This window comes from Ambystoma mexicanum, chromosome 2q (genome assembly GCF_040938575.1).
Source record: "Ambystoma mexicanum isolate Mex_15411 chromosome 2q, UKY_AmexF1_1, whole genome shotgun sequence".
NCBI lineage: Eukaryota > Metazoa > Chordata > Amphibia > Caudata > Ambystomatidae > Ambystoma > Ambystoma mexicanum.
Window position 1 is genome coordinate 1,424,502,483 of NC_090924.1, and position 23,040 is coordinate 1,424,525,522.

Sequence of the window (23,040 nt, forward strand, 5' to 3'; positions counted from 1 at the left end):
AACAAAAGTGACATTTAGCTGAAGCCTGGCTTGAAGAGATTGAATTCTGCCTGACAACTACCCCCGACAGGAGTGGAAACTTGCCCAGCAACTGCATTCCCAGGCCTGGCCTCCCTTCTGCTGCACCACCAAAAGGAGATCACACCTCTCTGATCGAATTAGGGGTGGGGTACCTGGGGCTGCAGGAAACAGAACAATGAGCTTTCCTTGGCTCAGGCAAATGTTAAATTAGGGGGGGTCGTAAATGGCTTCCTCTTGGAAGAAACTGGGAGGAGCAGTGCTTCTGGGTGCCACCTGAGCTGGAGGCGGGGACAGACAGAAATCCCTGCATGTGCTTTGGAACTTAAACCACACCCATCTGGGCCAAAGCATAATTTTAAAAAGATGGATAATTCATAGTACGAAATTGTCAGAATTATATAATAATATCATTTATTATTGTGATTTTTCTGTGCACATTTTAAGAGGTGTTAGGACTTGGTGGTATGTTCTGGGGGTAGTTGCGGAAAATAAGGTATTACTCCAAATGTCTGTATGTTAAAAATCTGACACTTTATCATCTGATGCCCATACTCCTTGTGCATGTGTGTGTAAATTCTGGAAAGGTTTAGAGATTGTGTTCTTGATGAAAAGGGCAGAATTCTGTCAGAAGTGGACATGACATCTTACAAAGACAGGGATCGGATGATTTGATGCTACAGAAAATATGTTAACTGGACATATAATATTAGAAAAATTGTACATAGATAAATATGTATTTGGATCAAAAATAGATTTGTGTGCAAATTGACAAGGGGAGGATCCCCTGACCCATAAACCTACCTCATCACAATGACACGATGACATCCTTCCCCCAATCAAGGGAGAGAGGAGAACTTGGCCAATGATAAGTTGTGAGGGGCAGGCTTAGTTATGCCCACACACACACCCATTTTCAAAAGACATAAAAAGAGCCACTAAAACCCAGGAAGGGACAATAACTTTCCACTTCAAACTGATTTCTTGCGAAGCATTTTGCCGGACCAGACAATATCCAGAAGACTCCAGAACCAGAACTTAGAAAACCAGACTCCAGAACCAGAACTTAGAAAACCAGACTCCAGATTTCAGAACTTGCAGCAGAGAGGCCTAGTCCAAAAGCTGAATCCTTCTCAGCAGGCATCAGAATCCAGCAACCTCACCAAACTATTCAACAGCCGGGCGAGCTGTTTGATTCTGGCCTAGAACCTTGTGCCAGAAACACCCAGAAAGCAGGGCTGTATGCAGTGCCAAGAACTTTTGCCAGAACCAGAGATCCAGACCAGCAGAGCAGAGCTGACCCAGATCGCTGTGAGCAGAACCGGTGCCAGAGACTGTCCGTGGCGAGAGAACCGCAGTTAAACCTGTTGACCAGATCTGTGACGGAGACCCATTCCTTCCAAGACTAGGAGTGAGTATCCTGAAAACTGTGCCAGAACCAATCTCTTAGTCTAAAATAATCTGATTCAAACCATTTTAACCTGTCCAGAACTGCATCATAGAATTGTGTTGCCACACAAGGGATGAGTACTCAAAGGCATACAGGGGACAAATGAGTAACAGGATCAACACACTAAAGGGTGTCCCCCGGATGGACCATTCAAAAGCAAATACAAATTTAGTGACCCAGTCTTAACTCATACTGGGTCCCACTCCGTAGGTTATTCACATCACCCCACAGAATGTAATACACAGTGCACTAGAGTTTTCATTTAATATAAAAAAGTTTTTTAAAATTTTATTGCTCAGGCATGAGTCCTACGTTTCACTCAGTAAAACAAACCACATACAAACATATATTGATGAGGAGAATTTAAATATGCATCTAATAACATTATTATGATTAATTCATAAAAGTTCAAGGTGCCACAGCCACAATTCTCTAAGATGGGGGAGACCGGGCACACATGCTGTCTTCCTGACCCTATCTGGCTAACAAGTCACAGAGATACTACATAAAGCGGTGTCACCTTATACAAATTCTAAAATTACTTCAACATGGCGAAGTGATAGAATTGTGTGTCCATTCTCCGATTTTAAACCTGTAAAAGTGTCTTGTCATTCTGAAACATTATTTCATTTCCGAAAAACTACCTTCACAAAATCGTCCGTATCTTTGAAACCGCATGTGCTAGGAACGAGATTTAACATTCATTTTAAAGCTAAGAATCTAAGCTTTCCAACTTACTTACTACGTACTGGGTGTATTGTGAAAGCGTTGTACCGTGTATATGGTGAAAGCTTGCATTGTATATAAAGCTGTTCCATTCCACTATTTACGCAACCATTTATTTGCATGCTAGCCTCTTGTTTGTCTCTTAGGGCCTGATTTACACACATCAATGGGACTTGGGACTTTCCCATGTTAAAACATGTTTGTAAATCGGTGCTTAGAGACATGCCAGAGCCTCTAGCTCTGTTCCACCCTCTACAAATGCCTCTGTACTGGCATACTAGCTTTGCGAAACATTGCCACTATGTGAGCCAGCCCCGTCTGCCTAGGAGACAAGCGCAGGTCGAGACAGGTGCTTCGCGCGAGACATGGAAGCTCATAAGGCAATCGTTTCACAGACCTGCAGCAGCAGCACACATGGCGAGGCCAACTCTGCGTGAGAAGGGAGATCTCTGGGGCCTGCCTTTCCTACCCACCACTCAGAAGACCAACACATATGGCTAGACTGCTCATCTGTGCAAGGCGTTCTGTGCTTTGGTCGAATGCAACCTGGTCACATTTCTCTCCCGGGTTTCTCCCGCAAAAAGGTAGCTGGTGGGATGTGTTTAGGCGTATAGAAAGGGGTGGTGAGTGAGGGTTGGGCAGCAGGTTGTCTCTCCCGGTTCTAGCGTTAAAACAACAGGCAAAATAATGATGTTAAAACAGGTTTTCTACCAGATTAAATTTGGTCAAATCAGATAATACAGGAGCTGTGGAACCAACACCAGCCCCTCCAGCCCCCTCCCCTTCCACGGACCAGTATACATCATCAAACTGTTGGATTGTGGCGTGGCACGACATAGTGCAGGACTCGGAAGCCAGTCCCGCTTCAAGCACAGACACATGGCTGGGCGCGGGGGTCTGGAGCCAGCAGGCCCTGCCGACTGCTGCTCGCAGTAGTTTACCTTTGCCCAGAGGCCCCCCCCCTCATTTAATAATGCCTACCCCCGGTGCAGTGAGCGGTAGGAAGCCTGGCGCTGACACTGTGAGAAGCATGTCATGGGATGAGTTCCCTTCTTATATGCTAGCTAGCTGGAAATGCGTGCACCCTCCAGTGAATGTAAGCTTCACTCTTGACATTTCAACCACACTAACCCACAATGCCCCGCCCTACCCCCTACCAGAAGCCGTCCTTGTTCCAGGTGCTATTTGCTTTGTTTATGTGGCCAATGTGCTACATTCGCAGAGGCCCAGCTGTAAAGTAGGGATTGTCTATATCTGACAGGCAGAGCTTCTTATCTAGAGTGAACTTGTCATATATTTCTGTGGCCTATCATGCCAAATAATTACACATTTTCATAATACTTTGTTATTTTCATGTATTTATTTACTGTACATTTATATGGCGCCTATACAGCCAAGGTGTATCCAGGGGCCACAAGGCGGGGTGGGGAATCGGGGGAAAAACCTTGCAATACAAAAAGAAAAACTTAGCAAAAACAACAATAACTAGGCTTTGTGCTGGGGGGAAGAGGGGGGTGGTACAGGAGAAAGGATGGATGAGGGAGAGGGAAAGGGGAATTGCCAGGGGCCACGGGGGCTAGGCAAGCGCTAAGGGAGCCAGGAGGGCAAATGCCAAGGAAACAGGGGAGGGGGTAGACTACTGGGAGTAGGTGGATCAGATTCAAGGGACTAGTCGGGGAAGGGTGCCCGAGGGCAAGTGCTGTTTGAAGAAATGATGGAGGCAATAAAAGGTAATAACTCGAAGATCTTAACGATGCTATAAAGTTCTCTACCGGTTCACAAACATCTTGAGTTCTCTGAAAGAATTTATGCTTTTCAAATGTTATGTTCTTCTTTGCTTCAAAATGAATTTCCAGTTTCTTTTCTGCCAGGGTATACTGATCCACCTCCCCTTGACCTTCTTGTGGAGGTTGTGGCAACCCATCATAGACACTACGACCCTCTGTGTCTAGATTGTTCAAAAGTATTGCTTCTTTTCTCGCAGCAGCAAACTTATCTCCTCCAATTGCTACCAGGTAAGTGTCAAAAAGTTTTTTCCATCTGTCCCACCTTATAGGGACTCCTGGTTCCATTAAAAAAGGTGGAGGTGGGGCCATGCTAGCTGCAGCCATTCTTAAAGACTTTAAAAATTAAGTCACTTTTACAACCTTGCTGTTTTTATTTTACTTAGTGCACTACTCTTCCCTCTTCTGGAGCAGTATTTCTGTTAATATATCTCCTTTCACTGTATTTCCTTACGCAGCTCACAATGCTTTCTTCTGTGTATTCTTTGACGTGGACTTTCACCTTGCGGCAGCGTTTTTATGTAGCTCAATAGTTTATTTACTTTCTTTATACAATTATATATAATTTTTCAAAAATTGCGCGTGCCAAGGAGCGTGGCTTTCGTGGATACTTCTCTGCACACAACTTTGCTGTTGCGGTAGGAAGGGTCGCCCTTTCCTTTTCCGGCCCGGACTCCTCCCCGCTCTCCCAGTGCTCCTCCTCACCTGACAAGCATTGAAGGACGGAAAACGGGGACGGAGTTCCTGGGCAGCTTCTCTTCCCGAATAACAAGATGGCAGCAGGCCCCGCCGGCGCCTCACACTGCTCTCACTCCCTGGATCTGGGAGGCGCAGGAGACGCCGGAACCCACCAGTGTCCGATTACCTGGGCGGACGCCTCTCTGTCCTGCTGCAGATTGTCCTCCGTTGCGGGCTCGCCACAAGGCATTCCATCCTCGTCGCCAAATGTGAAGAAATGATGAAGGCAATAAAAGGTAATAACTTGTGTTTGTTACCAGCGAGCCTGCCGGAACAACCACTACTCAGGCTGCCATTTTCTCTAACGGTCGCTGCCGTAACGCGACCCCCCCTCCTAGAATCATAACACAGAGGGGAGGCTTGCGCGACGGCACACGCTCACAGACTTACTATTCTCAACAGATCTTCCCCCTTTTGAGAACAAATTTACCCCAACATAAAGTATAATATAATAACATTGCAAAATATCAAATTTTTTAAAAACAAACATATATATGTAACAAACTTAAAGCCTTTAAAGGTATACAAACAAGTATTGAGATCTCACATTTTTCATAACACTAAGTTTTTGTAATTCATGACATATAGTCTTTCATCCATGCTGGTTTAAATCTCAGCCTACAAGAAATACCCAATTTTGTCTCTTTACTCTTTTCTTCATTCCCATTAGCTTCCTTATTTGGTTGCCCTGTTTTCTCCACTCTTTCCTTCACTCCATACACTTTCGCAATTCTTCCTTTTGACCACACTTGTCCTCCCGCCAAAATCACCACCGACTTTTTGACCGCCAATATTTTCTTTGGCCCTAAATATTTACTTTCATAACCTTTGTTTACCAATCTGGGATTCTTTACGTACACCCACTCTCCCACATTCCATTCACGTTCTTTTACTCTTTCACGAGCATTGAAATCAGCTGTACTCTTTTCTTGACTGGCTTTTATGAGTCTCATTATTTGTTCCCTATCCACATGGTCCACCTTGGCACTCCCTAACCACCCTGGACACAATGTAGTCCCTCTACTCTTCAAAGATACAAAAGGTGATACTCCTGTCACTGAATGTGGGGTGGTTACATAACTCCACATCAACAAATTCAACACCTCTCTCCACGGTTGCCCCCCTCTCATTGCTAACTGCAACCCTTCCTTCAACCATCGGTTGACCCTCTCCACAAGACCATTCGCTCTTGGGTGATACAAAGCCGTTTTGATTTGTCTTATGCCATAACTACTGAGAAACTTTTTCATAGCTTCTGACACAAACTGAACCCCATTGTCTGAAACAATTTCCATTGGTACCCCTTCTTTAAAAAACACTTTCTCCAAAAATGTTATCAATTCTTTAGCTGTCACTTCCTTGACCGCCGCCCACTCGACCCATTTTGAATGAAAATCAATTAGCAGAAACAAGAACCTTAGACCTCCTCCTAATCCCTTTATAGGACCCATGATATCCACTGCAACTTTGGACCAAAGTTGAATGGGAACATCATTAGAACTCATTGAAGTCTCACGTACAACTTTGGTTTTGTCACTCATCTGGCAGATCATACAATCTTTCACCCACTTCTCAGTCATTTTGTCAATCTGTGGCCACCAATAATTCTGACGCAGTTTTCTTTTCATAGCTCCTTCCCCCGGGTAACCCTCATGAGCAAGTTCTAGCAACGTTGACCTGACACTCTCAGGAGGAACAATACACCCCCTCTCCTTAATTTTTCATCACAAATGTTTAATTCTTCCTTGAGCTCCCACCATACGTCAAATTTCCTTTCCAACGTTCTCTTTTGGGGCCATCCTTTCACTGTCCACTCCTTGACTAACTTGAGTTCTTGATCACTTTCTTCTCCCTGTGACCATATTTCCTGACTTACTGCTTCCATTACCTCTGCTACTACATATTCTTCTATTCTACCTACATCATCTTCAACTTCAGTAACCTCCATTGGCAATCTGGATAGGCAGTCTGCCACTACATTTTTCTTTCCTGGAAGAAAACTCACCTCAAAAAGATATGCATGCAGTCCTAGACCCCATCGACTTATCCTGGGTGAACCTAAAGCCCATCTCCCACTTTCAAATAATTGTACTAGAGGCTTGTGGTCAGATCTAACAACAAACTGCCTGCCCCACAAAAAGTACTTAAAGTGCATAATGGCCCAAAACATAGCCAAAGTCTCTCTTTCAATAACTGAGTATTTCGACTCTGCTCCCTTCAATGCCCTAGATGCAAATGCAATTACTCTTCCTCTCTTATCCTTGTTATATTACACTAATGTGGCTCCCAGACCCAGTATACTTGCGTCTACCACCAATACTGTCTTATTATATGGATCACTTTCCAATTGAGGGAGCTTCACTAATCGCTTCCTTAATGTTTTTATATGCTGCATCACACTCTGAAGACTATTCAAACTTGGCTCCCTTTTTGAGAATCATCCTTATGGGAGTTGCAACCATAGCAAAATCTCTAACAAACCTATGATAGTATTCAGCAAGACCCAAAAAGGACCTCACTTGATCCCTGTTAGACGGTATCTGCGCACTCTTTACTGCATCCACCAACCTTTTCTTAGGTTTCACTCCAGACTCATCAATTTCATGCCCAAGGTATTCCACCCTCTGAACTGCAATCTTGCACTTATCTCTCCTTACTGTCAAACCTGCTTCAGACAGTTTACTCAAAACTTTGGTTAAAATCTCATCATGCTCAGATACACTACTAGCATATATTAGCACATCATCCTACAACACTATTGTATTTTTTATCCCTTCTAAGACAGTGGCTATCACTCTCTGAAACACTGAAGCGGCTGAGGCTAGCCCAAACGGCATTCTGCAATATTGGAAAGTACCAAATGGCGTTATGAACGCAGTCAGATGTTGGCATCCTTCCCTCAAGGGAATTTGGTGATATGCTTGAGAGAGGTCGATCACCGAAAACACTTTGGCACCTTTAAGAATTGATAATGTCTCCCCAATTATCGGCAATGGGTGTCTGTCAACAAGTATATTCCTGTTTACATCTCTCATGTCTACACAGAGTCTTATCTGTCCATTTGGTTTCGCGGCCACTACAATAGGAGATATCCATTCCGAGCTCTCACATTGCTGTATGATTCCTTTCTGCAGTAGAGTCTCAATTTCTGTTTTCAATTTCTCTCTCAGCTCATGGGGTACCGGTCTCATCTTAATGGATTCTTGGTATAGCTTCATCTTTTAACTGTATTTCATGCTCAAATCCTTTGAGCATTCCTAATTCCTCTCTAAACACCATCACAAATTCTTTTTCCCACTTGTCCTTTACTTCCGCAACTGTGACAGGCTCCTCTCCATTTGCTAAAAGAGAAGAACCTTCTTGAGTTACATATATTTCTGACTCGCAACTTCTTCTTTTGTACTTGATGATTGCCTGGAACTTCCCCAGCACTTCAATTTTTACATTGCCATACGCATACGGTTCTATGCTATGTTGTTTCAGTTCAATGAGTGAGCCCTGCAGACAGCTCTCATATGTTCTTTTAGATATTAGAGTCCAAGGTGAGCAACTATCTACCTTTAGTGTCACTACTCTTCCATTTATCATAAATACATCAGTGGGAGCACCTCCTTTATTCAATACTTCTGCTATCTCCAACACATGCTTGCTCTGTTTTCCTTGAACTGTGCTCACACTCTCCTCTTGTTCAGGAACTCTTGCTCCCATTTCAATGTACTGTACTTGACTTGAATCTCGGCAAACTCTTGCAAAATGTCCTCTTTTCTTGCATTTTAAACATGAAATGTTTCTCGCTGGACAGAATGCAGTCGTGGAAATATGCCGATTGCTGCCACACTTATAACACTTGGTCTCTTTATTCATTGTCATTCTCCTGAAACCTTTTACTGCTGCCACTTCTCCTTCTTGCTTTTTCTCCTTTCATAGTCGCATATATTTATGAGTCTGCTCCATTCCTCTGGCAGTCGCCACTGCTACTTCAAGAGACACATCTTTTGTCAGTAACCTCTCTTGAATCTTCATGTTATTTGTACAACCTACTAACTGGTTTCTTCTCAGTGAGTCCGTTAACTGACCAAACTCACATGTGTGGCTCAAAGATCTTAACGATGCTATAAAGTTCTCTACCGGTTCACAAACATCTTGTGTTCTCTGAAAGAATTTATGCCTTTCAAATGTTATGTTCTTCTTTGCTTCAAAATGAATTTCCAGTTTCTTTTCTGCCAGGGTATACTGATCCACCTCCCCTTGACCTTCTTGTGGAGGTTGTGGCAACCCATCATAGACACTACGACCCTCTGTGCCTAGATTGTGCAAAAGTATTGCTTCTTTTCTCGCAGCAGCAAACTTATCTCCTCTAATTGCTACCAGCTAAGTGTCAAAAAGTTTTTTCCATCTGTCCCACCTTATAGGGACTCCTGGTTCCATTAAGAAAGGTGGAGGTGGGGCCATGCTAGCTGCAGCCATTCTTAAAGACTTTAAAAATTAAGTCATTTTTACAACCTTTGCTGTTTTTATTTTACTTAGTGCACTACTCTTCCCTCTTCTGGAGCAGTATATTCTGTTAATATATCTCCTTTCACTGTATTTCCTTACACAGCTCACAATGCTTTCTTCTGTGTATTCTTTGACGTGGACTTTCACCTTGCGGCAGCGTTTTTATGTAGCTCAATAGTTTATTTACTTTCTTTATACTGCGAGGCAATTGGACTTGTTTTTTTTCCAAAAATTGGGCGTGCCAAGGGGCGTGGCTTTCGTGGATACTTCTCTGCAAACAACGTTGCTGTTGCGGTAGGAAGGATCGCCCTTTCCCTTTCCGGCCCGGTCTCCTCCCCGCTCTCCCAGTGCCCCTCCTCACCTAACAAGCATCGAAGGACGGAAAATGGGGACGGAGTTCCTGGGCAGCTTCTCTTCCTGAATAACAAGATGGCAGCAGGCCCCGCCGGCGCCTCACACTGCTCTCACTCCCTGGATCCGGGAGGCGCAGGAGACGCCGGAACCCACCAGTGTCCGATGACCTGGGCGGGCGCCTCTCTGTCCTGCGGATTGTCCTCCGTCGCGGGCTTGCCACAAGGCATCCCATCCTCGTCGCCAAATGTGAAGAAATGATGGAGGCAATAAAAGGTAATAACTTGTGTTTATTACCAGCGAGCCCGCCGGAACAACCACTACTCAGGCTGCCTTTTTCTCTAACGGTCACTGCCGTCACGTGACCCCCCTCCTAGAATCATAACACAGAGGAGAGGCTCGTGCGACGACACTCGCTCACAGACTTACTATTCTCAACATGCTGGTTATAGGGATTTGGGGGGTGACTGGTCGAGGAGGGCCTGGCCCCAGTTAGACTCATAATGGACCAGGAACCAGTAGCAAGGCAGGGAGCATTAGCAGGTTAGGGAGGGGGGAAGGAGGAGGACAACAGGAAGGCCTTGAGGAGCTTCCGGAACTTAAGGAGATCCGCCTCAAGTCTGAGAGGGCAGGGAGGCCATTACAGAGGGAGGCCCCTGGAGGAGAAAGAGATCTACCTCCACTCTCTGCTTGGAGAAGCATCTCACCTGAAGAGAGTTGATACTAGAGGACGGAAGGGCTCTAGCGGGGAGGTATTTAGGCAGTGAAATGTGGATGTAGCTTGGTCGCAGCCCCCAATAAAGCCTTGTGGATGATGCATGGGGTCTTGCATTTGATCCTTGCAGTCACCGGGAGCCGGTGGAGAAACTTTAGGTCTGGAGCGATACGGTCCTTGGACTTGAGGCCAAGTATAAGTCTCACAGTCCTACTCTTTATTAGTTGAAAAGGGGAAGGGAGGAAATAGACAGGTTGAGGAAGTGGCTGTTACAATAGTCTAGAGCTCTAGAGAAGTTGAGTTCCTGGGGGAAGGTGAGGAAAGGGACAAGAATGTCCTGTGTTCAATTAGGGTTGATATTATTTCACAACTTTATGCTAAGTGCTTCATGATAATTCCTTCTGCTTCTTAACACTGTAACAATAGCTTATATTACTACCAAATTTAATGGCACTCAATGTATAAAATTCAGAAGAATTCATGACTGACCGCATGCCAAAGTTGAGTGTTCAACTTGCAGGACTATCCACTCATATTACAGTAGGTATTTTGTATAAATGTACAGTTAAACAGAAGCCTTTATCATGGTATCTACCCATCACACTAGCCTATGCCTCCAGTCCTTTTTTAATACACGACAAAAGATGGGTTTTATGTTCTTTCGCCAAAAGGGGTTTTTTTGGTGGAATTTTTGCTGAAACAATTCCATCGAAGAAACTCATCAGAATGTTTTCTTTTTTGGTGGAGGGACCCAGAACCTGCCTCTGCCCCTATGTTATTCCCCCTACCCAGCCCCCTCCCCACTTCTTTTAACCCCCCCATATATTTAAAGTTTTTTGATGGAATTTTTTCTGCAAAAATGTCATCGAGAAACTCCTGTCGGCCAAACAGCGCCATACCAAAACATGTATATTATCATGACTATGAAACATGTTCATGGCATGTACCTCCTGCTTCTAACCACTGTAATAATAGCTCTTATATTATCGATCTTTGACTTGAATCATGAGAATAGTAACCCACAGAGGAAAGGCATTACCAAAAGCTGTTGGTATTGACGTTTAAGGAAAAACAGCTGTTGAGATAGCTCAATGGGTTTAAGTCCTTGCTATTGTGTTGGATTGCAGGTCGCAAGCTTGAATCTTGTAAAGGCCAACTCAGCCTTTCATCCTTTTGAGGTCGTGATGAGTAACCATTTCAGTTGGGTAATAATAAATGTATATAAAAATGTTCTATGTAAAGCCCTTTGGCAAAAATGTTGTAAACATAAGAGATTATTTATTATAAATGCTTAAATATTAGCATCAATAATTCTAAGCAAACGCGAAGAACAATTTCATAGCCTTAAATTTGTGTCACTTTAAGTCCGGCTGTAGTGACTCTTATTGAACTTTAGAATTGCCTGTATAGAAATCTTACCCAAGTGCTCCTATCCTCCCTCGACATATGCAATACGAGCATTATATAGTGCCCTAGCTCAACCTAAAGGAGACAGGATTACGGATGGATTGGCAGTGAGATGCTAATGCGTTCCCGCAAGTTAGCAACCTATACACGGTTTTTAAGGTAAGTCATAGCTGCGCCAGTGCCCTATACGTAGCACACGTGTTGTTGTCGCCAGTTATTGGGGACTCCCTTTAATGTTTCCAGCAGTGGGTTTTATTTATTAGCAAATCACTGCATTCTGGGAGATTTCTTGGCTTTCTCCAATCGGGTTTAAACATCTGAGTAAACCAGTGCCACCCTTGTGGGTGTGATGGGCCTCGACATGAAACCGCCCTGCTCTTCGTGAGGGCCATGTATTGGACTGGGTGAAGCAGGTGGGAGCACAGGGCGCGTGGGGTTTCAGGGCACTTCGGCCAGCACTCAGAGACAGTGCAGACTTGAAGAGCTCTACTCTGGTTTGTTTTCGGCTTGCTTCTCAAGTACAAAGAAAGAGACAGGGCAGCACAGGGTTATGCCAAATACATGTTGATCTGCCGCTTTGTTTCAGCAGAGCATTTAAAACAGGACTCGGTTGCAGGTGCATGCCACAGCCCCACCAGCATTACAAAGTCACAGCATTACAGATGCAGTCGCAGCAGTATGGAGGTAGTCCCTTAAGAATGGTGATTAGTAAAGGAAGGAGTGCATAAGAAGCTGCATGTGTTTGAAAGAATGATTATAAACAGCTGTTCTGATCGGTTTCTTTTTCTTTGCTCTTTGAAATCTCAATCATACAATTGTAAAACCCAGAGTTTTTTCGGGGAGTCATTAGTTTGCTTGCCTGTACTTGTAGCTTTTCATATCGGAGTGGAAAAATAAAGATACAATCATATATTGTTTTTGTTCAAAATGTTGCTATAGTGCGTTATATTTGGTCAGGTTGCTTTTCTATTTCATTTGTTTACTTTTCATGTCTTATCTACAAAGCAGAATATTAGAAAGTTGGTAATATGGGTCAGTGGATTAAATGCCCGTTAGTGTGGTCGGTAGTTCATCTGCAGGTCACAGGTTAAAATCCTAGTATGGTTGACTCAGCCTTTCATCCTTCTGAGGTCGATAAAGTGAGAACCAATTTCGATTGGGTAATAATAATAATGTATGGAAATATGTGCTATGTAAAGTGCTTTGGATCAAAGCGCTATATCAACATCAATTTTTTTTTTTTTTTTTTTTTTTTTATTTTGTTATAGCTGAATAGAATCAACTTTTCAAAATTACATGATAATTCCATAAAAAGATCCCAATACATGGTTAGCATACACTTAAGGACATATAGTAAAAGAAATTATTATTATTAAGTCAAACTTCATTACATATCATTACTAACTATAGCTGGAAAAATGTGTAGTTAAGTGTCTAAAATGAAGACCCAGTTTCAATCCTGGCTTCACCGCGTAACCAAAGTATGTGGTCCTGGGCAAACCATTTAATAATATTTATTTTTATATTGTCATTTAGACTTTTACAAAATATAAAAGAATCAATAAATTCATTATAATAAACGTACAATCACATTCAATCTCATATAAATTCAATAATAGTAATACAATGCAATGACACAACAGTTCAAAGAGTTCAAACCTTACGTTATCTTGGAACATTGCAATAAAGATGTCTGTCCACTTACTAAACACTTTTAAAGTGTTTTTCAATTATGAGCCACAAACCATGAAGTGCAATTTGCAACGAGGTTGATGGAAAATTCAAGCAATAGCACTAAATCTCTTCAGACCTAATGGTTTCATAGTTGTGTATGAAATCTTCATATATACACATATCCCAACTCTTACATTCTGTAAATAAATGTTTGGCTGTTTCAACAATATCTGTCTTTTTACAAATTCTGCAAAATCTCTGGTTAAAATGCAGTTTCAGTTGAGATCTGAGAACCGAGAGCAGAGGCGACTGATTTACCCTTAGACGCAGTATAAGTGATCGAATTGCCGGATTCGGAATCTGGAGTATATAGAGTTGAGGGCATAAATAGCGATGTATGACGTTGGATATATGCTTGCAGCTCTTCCATTTGCATATATGATTGTAGTTGTTATTCCAATCCCATAAACTGAATGTCTTTCTAAAAGATTCTTTAAGAAACTCATAATCGCTCCCAGATTTAATTTTGTTTTTCCAGTCCCAGGTTATCTTGTCAAACATTACTAGATTTAAGTCCTCGAATTTGCTGCCACAGCTTGCGAGTTTTCCTTTGGTAATAGCAGGGCCCATCACTTTCAGAAGCGGGCACGTTGGGGTAGCTTTAGATTTAGTAAATAGATCCCCTCGTTTTCTTTGGACCTGGCCTGCCAAAGATACCAACCCCAATTGCAATCTCTGCTGTTCCATCGGGGTGGATGGTCCGAGATTTAGCATTGTCTCCCAGAATCTACCCTCAAGGCGATTCAGCCACACTACATTTTCCATGCTCAGGGCCTCTAATCCGTACAAAATGCCGGGGCAAAAACATTGATCATAAAGCTTTAAGATTCCCTCCATCGAATACCCTGCTGTCTCATTTGCGAATTTGTAGAAGAGTGCAGTTAACTGTTTAGCTTTTCTAATTTTTGACTGCTTGGTGGTGCTATAATCAGCCGCTATGTTAACCTCCAAGCCTAGGTATGGATAATGGGCTACATGTTCTATTGGTCCTTGAGGGGTAGTGAGCTTCTGTTTATCTTCCCTAGGAGTAATCAACATCATCTTGGTCTTTTGTATATTTTTCAATAGCCCATTTTGATCAGCATAGTTGAACAGTTCCAAGAGCATCGATTTCATCCCCATAAAAGTGTGGTAGAACAGTACTGGGTCATCAGCTAGAGATTCTGGCAACACTGATCTTGTGCGGCCATTTAGAAAAGTTCAACAGTCGCTCTGGCAGATCAGCTAGATATAAATTGAACAGCAGGAGGGCTACCACACAAACTGGCTTGACTCCCCTGCTTATTCGTATAGGAGATGTCATCTGCCCCTCATTACTCAGATGGACCCTTGCTGTCACTTTGCTGTGCAGCAACTGAACAATGGTAAGTAGCCACCCAAAGCCGCCTAAATCTCAATGATTCTCCACAGCAGTGACCGATTTACTTGATCAAAAGCCTCCCTGAAATCCACGTACATAATATATAGGCCGGGCCTTCCTTTATTCTTGCCCCCTGAATTAGATGGTTTATTAATCTAATATTATGTATCGTGGATGAACTTGGGCGGAAACCCGTCTGGCAGAAGGGTCGAATATTCTTCCTCTCCTCCCAAACCTGTAGTTATTTCAACACAACCATGCCAAATCTCCCTGTCCTTTATCTGCTAAAATGGTGGGTCCCTAGAAACAATTCAGTTTGCAGTGCCAGCTACAATCATAATCGTTTTTTTATAACGCCCCCAGGACTCGCACCTGTATTGCGGTGTCGTCTGCTTCCAAGACAAGCACGTCGCCACCGAGCTATACTATCCGTGCCACTTGCAGCGACTCATGGTTTACTAGCCTGTGGCATTGCATTTACTTTCATTGTGGCTCGAGCTATACTACCCGTGCCACTAGCAGCGACTCGTGGTTTACTAGCCTATAGCATTGCATTTACTTTCATTGTGGCTCGCGCTATACTACCTGCGCCAATTGCAGCGACTCGTGGTTTACTAGCCTGTGGCATTGCATTTACTTTCATTGTGGCTCGAGCTATACTAATCGCGCCACTTGCAGCGACTCGTGGTTTACTAGCCTGTGGCATTGCATTTACTTTCATTGTGGCTCGAGCTATACTACCCGCGCCACTTGCAGCGACTCGTGGTTTACTAGCCTGTGGCATTGCATTTACTTTCATTGTGACTCGAGCTATACTACCCGCGCCACTTGCAGCGACTCGTGGTTTACTAGCCTGTGGCATTGCATTTACTTTCATTGTGGCTCGAGCTATACTACCCGTGCCACTTGCAGCGACTCGTGGTTTACTAGCCTGTGGCATTGCATTTACTTTCATTGTGGCTCGAGCTATACTACCCGTGCCACTTGCAGCGACTCGTGGTTTACTAGCCTGTGGCATTGCATTTACTTTCATTGTGGCTCGAGCTATACTACCCGTGCCACTTGCAGCGACTCGTGGTTTACTAGCCTGTGGCATTGCATTTACTTTCATTGTGGCTTGTGGGATGTGGATGGTAGGGTATGGCCATTAGAGAGGAATATGTCTGCACTGTTCAGGGGTCCCTGAGGATCTTGTTTATAGTGTAGGTGGGTGCATTCTAGTGGTTCGCGCTGGCCGCTATTTTGTCTAGGAACTGCCCTGCTGAGCTGCCTACATTTCAAGGGCAGGGAGAGTGGCACGGGCTGGAATGGCACACCCGATGGGTGGCCCTGACTGCAGGGTGGCGATCGGAGGAGCACATTGCATGAAGCCTAACTCGATGATGGGTCACTGATTGTCAACAGCCTTTCTTGGAAACACGAAGCTGACGCTTGTTAGCAGTGATTGATGGCAGCGACTACAGCTAGCAGCGGAGGCAGGCACGGGTCCTTTAATTAGAGCAGTAATCAGATTGCTTACATCCTAGCAGCGACGTAGGGGTAGCGATGACCGCCCCTAGATGCCCCCAATGACGCGCGCACACATGGACACGTGACCGCTGTGGAGATGCCTTAATTCAGCCTGCGCGCGTGCAAGCAGTCTATACATTCTCCCATCACCCTCCCGAGGTTTAGGCACACTGGACGGGGGTGGGGTACAGCAGAGCGAAAAGAATGAAAACATTGTGAGGTACATCTTCTTCTCTCAAATCCCCCTACTACTCACTGACTCCCTACCCCCTTCATGGCCCCTGTGCTGGGCATACCGTGCGTTGCTAGAGTCCCGAATGCGTGGCATTCTGGTCGCCCTTCTCCGGCATAGTAAGCAGTGGGCGAAACCTTACTGCTGTGCTAGCGGGCTATCATGTCCTGGGGGGCCGCGACCCGGCGCCCCCAACAGCGTCACCACAGCCTCCTGCTCATCGGTGACCGCAGCCAGCACTCCAGCCGAACGCCTTCTTTCCCGCTGTCCGGGACCTGGCTCTGGTGAACCCCCCTGCACACTGGCACGACGCCTGCCCCCAAAGGGTGAAGGCTTACCAAGAGGTGACCAGATGCTGGAGTGGTACTCGCCTTCTGCCAATGGCACTCACTGCATGTGGCTCGCCGAGAAGATATAGGGCTCCTGAGGGATTGTAATAGACCCTCCAAAGTGGCATGGACTAGTTGGGGTGCGGATCGATCCCATACAACCTTGATGTGGCCATGGGTTATTGATCCTCTTTGAATGGCACCAGATGCGCTCATGTGATGATTCAATGCATCAGAGGTATTGGCTGTGGCCTGCTGAGGGTGTATTGATCCTTCATGGAGGACATTGTACATGGTCGGCTGAGGGATTATCACTAATCAATCGATTGCATTGGAAGTGTTTGATCTGGGTGAATATTGATTCTATATGTCATTTGACGTGGTCAAGCGAGGGATTATCACTTAGTCGATTGCATTGGACGTGGTTGATGGAGTGAATATTGCTTTTTTTATCAATGGACATGGCCAGGTGAGGGATTATCACTCATCAATCGATGGCACTGGAGGTGTTCAATAGAGTGAATATTGCTTATATATGTCATTGGACATGGTCAGGTGAGGGATTATCACTCATCAATCGAAGGCACTGGAGGTGTTCAGTAGAGTGAATAGTGCTTCTATATGTCATTGGACATGGTCAAATAAGGGAGTATCACTCAGTGGATTGCATTGGAAGTGTTTGATCTGAGGGAACGTTGCTTCTATATGTCATTTGACGCGGTCAGGTGAGGGATTATCACTCATCAGTCGATGGCACTGGATGTGTTCAGTAGAGTGAATATTGCTTATATATGTCATTGGACATGGTCAGGTGAGGGATTATCACTCATCAATCGAAGGCACTGGAGGTGTTCAGTAGAGTGAATAGTGCTTCTATATGTCATTGGACATGGTCAAATAAGGGAGTATCACTCAGTGGATTGCATTGGAAGTGTTTGATCTGAGGGAACGTTGCTTCTATATGTCATTTGACGCGGTCAGGTGAGGGATTATCACTCATCAGTCGATGGCACTGGATGTGTTCGATAGAGTCAATATTGCTTCTACATGTATGGCATTGATTGGACGCGGTCAGGCAAGGGATTCCGTTGATGGCATTGGACATGGTCAAGAGTGTGAGTATTGCTTCTATACGTATGGCACGCCACTAGGTGTAGCTGCACATGGAATTATTTACCCTCAGTCGATGGCATAGGGTGCACTCGGGCAAGTAGTCCTAGAGCCTCTGTCGAGTGACTTTGGAGGTGTACAGAAGAGTGGTTATGGACCGTCCATCGATGAAACTGGACATAGAAAGCCAAGGCATTGTTGGTGCTCCTTTGATGCCACTACATGTAAATTCTCTGACACAGTCAATCGATGTGGCCAGAACATGAGTTATAAATGTCTTATTGATAGGAAAAACTACCACCTGAGTCAGCCCCGAGTATGGATCTACAACTGGTGATACCTGTAGCATCAATGTGTGCACACACTGCTTCCTGGCATCCATCCGTGCTTCTACACGGGTTCCCTGGTAACAGGGTTTGCAACACACTGAAACCCAGGGCGTTTCCAACGCAGGCTGTTCTCTGAGTCTACGAGCGGGCGCCAGGCTTCGTAATATCCCAGCACACACCACTCTTGCCAGAATGTTGCATTTGGTCAATGGGGTTTGGGTGTCAAATGTAGGCCAGTGGTCTGCAGGCGTTTGTGGGAGGAAGGGGGCATCACATCCCCTTGTCACAAGTTGATGGCGGGATTCAGTGAAATCTGTAGATGGTCAAATCCACGTTTTAGAATTGAGGGGGCAGAGGCCAGGTCCAGAGGACACGTGCCTGGTCGTGCCTGAGCTGAGTTCCATGAGATGGGGGTCGCTTGACGTCGGGGAATCATCAGGAATTTCATGATTTTCAGTGCCAAGAAACCCAGCATAGTGCTGTGCACTGCATACGTGTAACCAATCAATCAACCATGAGTTGGGCAGTGGTTTGGAATTGGGCATAGGGCAGTGGTATTTGGGGCATTAGCAGGAGTTGGTTTAGTCGGCATTTGACGTTTGGTAGGAGATAGTTTGAGGGAGTGTTTGCAGTAGCACAGGTCGGTGTAAATTTGAAGGACTTATTTGGCGGACGGCAATTGTGGGTGCTGGGGGATCAGAGGGTAGAAAGGCCGGGCTTGGCGGGAGTTGAGTGTTCTCTGGTAATGTTCGCTGGCATCCAGCTGCGGGGATTTGGAGGCTGGCAGGAGTTTGGCCCTTCAGTGGCACATTTTATTGGTGCGGGTTTTATGGTGGACTTTGCTACTGTGCCCAGTCAGCGGGTCACTCACTGCAAAGGGGAAGGGGGCACTGATGAAGAGGCCCGGCTCCAATACAGAGTCTCCGGAGCAGTTGCGAAGGTGGGAGGTGACCTTATGTAGCACTTGATTGGCACTTGACTGGTGCTGGGGTTCACGGGTGAGCAGGACTTTGGTTTTGCTGGAGTTGAGGCGAGAGCTGCGGGAATGGGGCATTCCATAGATCGCAGTGCAAGTTGTAGGGTCCGAGGGTGTTTAGGGGTTGGAAGGCGGAGGGGCAGAGGTGTTTAGGGGTTCGCAGCGGTTGGGTGGCAGGGGGAGTTGATGCCCGAGTATCTCTGCAGCGGAGTTGGCTGGTAGTAGGGGGTTGTAGGAGTCCGTGGAGTTTGGGGGTCATGGGAAATGTGTGTTTGTCGACGGGCACAGGCGTGTGAGATTTCGGGAATCGGAGGGTGGGTGCCTGGGACTTGGCATGGGGCGGCAGAGGGTCTTGGGAGCCGCATTCATTGTTTGCATGGCACTGGCTGTCTCAAGGGGCCGCGCTCCCCAGTGGCAGCAGAGCAGGGTCCGCCTCCAGCTATTCCATCGCAGTGGATAACGCAGCTTAACATGAGAGAGGGATGATGAAGTGGGTGAGGGGGTTAGAGGGGGGCGCGGGCACGTAGCTTTACCTCTGAAATGCTTCTAGTCCAGCTCCAGGCACAGACCCTGCCCTCTCCAGAGGTGGCGACGGCTCCGTCTCTCCCGCACCCGTGTACTTTCTCCAGCCTCCTTCCTTCTATCTCGCCTTCCCTTTCGCGCTGCCCCTCGCTCCTCCCATGCCCCCTCCCTCGCCGGGTTCCCCCACCCCCGTCACTGCCTCTCCCTCTCACCCCGCTCGGTCCACGTCAATTCGGCAGTGCTTTAGTGCCACGCAGTGCCCATTTCATGGCAAAACGGGGTCGCGTTTTATCTGGGTATCTCGAGTGCCTGCGCCAACGAGGTATTCATTCTCCCCTCCCTCTATCTCTCTTGTTCTATCTGTCGCCCTGTCCCTCCTCCCCCCCCCCCCGCTCCCTCTCTCTCTCCACTTCTCTGTGTGCCGTGTTTATTGCCGGAAAGGCAGAACACACTACCCCATGTCCTCTGACATCACCCGGTGCAGCCGCCCACAGCAGGCACATGTGTGCGCCGCTGCCAAGGGAGGCCTGTGATGGGGGAGCGGGGTGACGGAGGGCTGCTGTATTATAGAGGAAGACGCACGGCGGGCGCTGAGGGGGGGTGGGGGGCGGGGGTGAGTCAAGAATGGGGGCCAGAGAAGAAGAGGGAGCGAGAGAAGCCTGATGGGACGGGAGAGAGGGGATAGGATGGACCCGTGCAGGCGGAGGAGGGGATGGACCCGTACAGGGGGAATAGGGTGCGAGAGAAGGTTGATCGGCGGAGAGTTAATGCGAGAGAGGCGGGTAGTGTAAGAGGATGAGTCAAGGATGAGTAGAGTGAGATGCATAAGGCGAGAGTGGGAGAGGAGCAGGTTCCGATGGAAGTGTGATGGGGAGAGAGGCAGCGTCGTACCCGTATGTGAGGAGGAGCAGGATGCTTGCGAGAGAGACGGGTAATGTGTTTAGGATGGAGGCTATTGCGAGAATAGGCTGTGTAGTGTGGGCTTCTCCTTGCTCTTGTTTCCTACCTCCAATAGTATGGAATGACTTACAGACAGATTTGTTGTGGAAAACAATGATTGGCCGTAGGCATTTATTTTCTACAGAAAATAACACAAACAAGAATCATGATAACAACATGTGTCTGTGCTTTTGGGCACACCGTGTCCAGGGTTAGCGATGCCAGCCTTCTCCTTGGTCAGTCTCGGTTACCCTCGGGCATCCGTTCCTGGACACGTGCCGCCTACGACTTTCTTCTACCGTGTACCGAAGAAAGTACTCGGCGTTCCTGCTCCTCTCTCCGCTCGTTTCCTTCTTCCTGAAGTTTTGCAGGGTGGGTTGGGTGGCAAAAACGCTTCCTTCTCCTTTGCCTAGGTCCCAAGACGCCTACCCGTACGAGGTGAGCGTCTTGCCTGGTTTGTTTTTCTCCCTTGTCCTTTGGCCATACTTATACCCCCTCTGTCCTTTTGTTATTATCCTGGGGGCCGGGCCCTGCCCAGCCCCCCTGCAGGTTTCCCCTCACACCTTGCCTGTTGTTAGGGGCTGTTGCCTGGCAACGCTGGGGCAGTGGCGCCAACTGGCTGCCCCTCCCCATGCTTCTTCGCGCCATCTCGCCCCCACCCCGCGCCTAACCCCCCAGGCCCTCTATCGGGCCGTACTTTGCACGGCCCGGGGCCTGGGGCATAGGCTGTGTAGTGTGGGCTTCTCCTTGCTCTTGTTTCCTACCTCCTATAGTATGGAATGACTTACAGACAGATTTGTTGTGGAAAACAATGATTGGCCGTAGGCATTTATTTTCTACAGAAAATAACACAAACAAGAATCATGATAACAACATGTGTCTGTGCTTTTGGGCACACCGTGTCCAGGGTTAGCGATGCCAGCCTTCTCCTTGGTCAGTCTCGGTTACCCTCGGGCATCCGTTCCTGGACACGTGCCGCCTACGACTTTCTTCTACCGTGTACCGAAGAAAGTACTCGGCGTTCCTGCTCCTCTCTCCGCTCGTTTCCTTCTTCCTGAAGTTTTGCAGGGTGGGTTGGGTGGCAAAAACGCTTCCTTCTCCTTTGCCTAGGTCCCAAGACGCCTACCCGTATGAGGTGAGCGTCTTGCCTGGTTTGTTTTTCTCCCTTGTCCTTTGGCCATACTTATACCCCCTCTGTCCTTTTGTTATTATCCTGGGGGCCGGGCCCTGCCCAGCCCCCCTGCAGGTTTCCCCTCACACCTTGCCTGTTGTTAGGGGCTGTTGCCTGGCAACGCTGGGGCAGTGGCGCCAACTGGCTGCCCCTCCCCATGCTTCTTCGCGCCATCTCGCCCCCACCCCGCGCCTAACCCCCCAGGCCCTCTATCGGGCCGTACTTTGCACGGCCCGGGGCCTGGGGCATAGGCTGTGTAGTGTGGGCTTCTCCTTGCTCTTGTTTCCTACCTCCTATAGTATGGAATGACTTACAGACAGATTTGTTGTGGAAAACAATGATTGGCCGTAGGCATTTATTTTCTACAGAAAATAACACAAACAAGAATCATGATAACAACATGTGTCTGTGCTTTTGGGCACACCGTGTCCAGGGTTAGCGATGCCAGCCTTCTCCTTGGTCAGTCTCGGTTACCCTCGGGCATCCGTTCCTGGACACGTGCCGCCACACCTGAGTGGGCGTTGCCTCAGCCGCTCAGGTTCCCCCCAAAAGTACCTGTCTGCGTCCCCTCTCCTCTAATGCCTTGAAATTATTGTCTGCAAAATGCCCCATCCTATGTTGTATGTGGTATTATTGTTGACATGAAAATCTCTTTCTCCCTCAGCATGGGATCCCTTTAGATCCCCTGTTAACATTCCCTCTTTCCAGGCCATCCCCTGCTACAGTATTCCGGTCTACTCGCTCCCTAATTCTACAAGCCCTTTAATATGCTATTGCATCTTTTTTAACTGCCCCTTCAGCCTAGCCCCAATCCTTCAACTCATACTTTATTAGCGGGCTGTTTGTTGGGGCTATTACTCCTGCTATTTTCGCGGTGTATGTAGCTGTGTCTAGATGTGCTGCCTCCCAATTTTTACTTTTTCCCTTTGGCCAAAAAGCCCCTTCCAAGGATTCACATATATTTTTTTTTTTTTTTTTGTTTTTTTGTTGACCCTTCCCTTCAATTCTTACACCCGTCTAAAAATTACATCTGCACATGCTTTCTGCGTTGCTTACCCATTTCGTAACTTTTTTGGGCGTTCCTGCCCAGGTTTCCTTTGACTCGCCCTGCTTCCTTTAGTTTTACTTATTTCTCGGATATCT

The 23,040-nt window shown here is 46.4% G+C and overlaps 1 protein-coding gene and 1 long non-coding RNA gene across 4 annotated transcripts in view; one reads left to right on the forward strand and one right to left on the reverse strand.

The window, feature by feature from the left end:
* The window catches only part of LOC138570211 (BTB/POZ domain-containing protein KCTD12-like), a 905,191-nt gene extending 885,098 nt beyond the window's left edge, over window positions 1-20,093 (reverse strand). For 2 of the 3 annotated variants that reach the window (XM_069648935.1, XM_069648937.1), the window contains exon 1: window positions 19,799-19,932. The gene's annotated coding sequence lies outside the window, so the exon portion shown is untranslated. Of the gene's footprint in view, window positions 1-19,798; window positions 19,933-19,999 lie in introns of those variants that run through there. The other variant, XM_069648936.1, reaches the window with a different exon arrangement.
* LOC138570213 (uncharacterized) overlaps window positions 20,030-23,040 on the forward strand; it is a 111,799-nt gene continuing 108,788 nt past the window's right edge. Inside the window, exon 1 of the long non-coding RNA XR_011303424.1 lies at window positions 20,030-20,109. This is a non-coding gene — a long non-coding RNA (uncharacterized lncRNA). The remainder of the gene's footprint in view (window positions 20,110-23,040) is intronic.